Source organism: Phoca vitulina, unplaced genomic scaffold (genome assembly GCF_004348235.1).
Source record: "Phoca vitulina isolate PV1807 unplaced genomic scaffold, GSC_HSeal_1.0 scaffold7, whole genome shotgun sequence".
In the NCBI taxonomy this organism is placed as follows: domain Eukaryota; kingdom Metazoa; phylum Chordata; class Mammalia; order Carnivora; family Phocidae; genus Phoca; species Phoca vitulina.
Genome location: NW_022589710.1, coordinates 19,241,093 through 19,242,899, shown reverse-complemented (window position 1 = coordinate 19,242,899; position 1,807 = coordinate 19,241,093).

Here is a 1,807-nt window from a genome sequence, read left to right as displayed (position 1 = left end):
CCCGGGGGGGCCGGGCCGGGGGGCGGCGGCGACGGCGGGCGGACTCCAGTCCTAAGTCTTCTAGTGAGTGGGGAATTTAAGAATTCATTTTATAGAGGGAAAAGACAAGATAGGAGAGAAAGTGAAATAATATTTATAGAGTACCCATGATATGCTGGATACTATACTTTTGATCACTTATTACAATCTTAAAAGGTACATTTCACTATCCCTGAGTAGATCCAATTCTGTCTTCTTACAACACAGCCAGAGCTGAAGTAAATAACACAAATGGTCTTTCTCTAACTTCAGCCTCAACCAAGACCTTAGCCAACTGTGAGTTAGCTTACTTTCCTTCTGACCCAAATAGGATTTCAAACGTTCTGTGCTTTAAGTCTCACTCTTTCCTTCCCACGTTACTCTTGGTTGATGATTTTGTGTCTTACTTCAGGGGCAAAATGGAAGCCATTAGACATTGCCTACTTCATTTCCCAATCCTCCCCACCCATTAATTTGCTGTCATCTATCCTTTCCTCCCTCTCTCCTGTTAACCTGGGTAAACTATATCTCTTTCCATCATGTGAATTAGATACTCTCTTGCCTTTTCAGAAACTAAGCTATCAAATACACCCTTTCTCTCCTTTATTTTCAGCTTATTTCTCTGAGCGGAACCCTTCTTATTAGCAATTAAATATGCTACATGCAAGTATCTCTTCAATATATTTTAAATATAACATTTCAATATGTTATAAATGTATTTATACATTATTGTACATGTTAATTTTATTAATTACAAATCCACAGAACATTAATAATTATTATTTCCTCTACTGAGGAAAATAATTTTTCCCCTCCTCATATAAGCACATTGTTATTTTTTAATCTTAAAACCACCCTCCTTAGCTCACTTATGCTTCCAACTATTGCCCTCTTTCTGTCTTTCTTTCATAGCAAAACTCTTGGAAAGACTGTTGTATACTCCTATTTCTAATTTTTTTCTCTTCTTTTCCCTCATCAAGCTTCTTGTATCAGGATTATCAATAAACATTATTAAATTCAGCAGTCACTTCTTTGCTGTGATATTTCTTGAAATTTCAGCAACATTTGCCATAGTTGCTTATGCTTTTCCTCGAGTCTCTTTCTTCATGGCTTCCAAGATGTCTGGTTTTCCCATTAATTCTCTGGCTTTTCCTTCTCACTGCCCTTTGCTGATTCCTTCTCATCTCCTTGACCTCTAATCGTGAGATTATTTGGGGCTTACCACCTGCACTTCTTCTCTTTTCTATTTAAGCTCACTTCCTTGGGATTCTCAAGATTCAGAATTTTAAATATGAGCTGCTGACTCCCAAATTAATACTTTCAACAGAGATCTCTTCCCTGACCTCCAGCTTCACATAGCCATCTGCCTTACTTGTTCCCTCAACTTAAATATGTAATATGCATTATAAACTTAACATGTCTAAAACTGAGCTCTTTATATGCCCACCATTCAAGCCTGTACCTCTCACAGTGTTCTCTAATGCAGTAGATGGCAAATTCACTCTTGAAATTTCTCAGGACTGAAGCTTAGAATCCTTCTTAATATCTTTTTCTCCCTCATTCTTCATATCTTAGGCTCTACCTTTAAAATATATCCAGGATACAAATTCTTATATCTCTACTGTCATTCCACCCTGATCAAAATCCTAATTATCACTACCCAAAATCTCTTAATTGGTCTCCCCTTGTCTACTTTCAACTTATTCCCAGTGTATGAAGAAGTCAGAGTAAATATGGTAAAACCCAAAGCAGGTCATGCTCAAAATCTTCCAGTTTTCTATTGCATTCT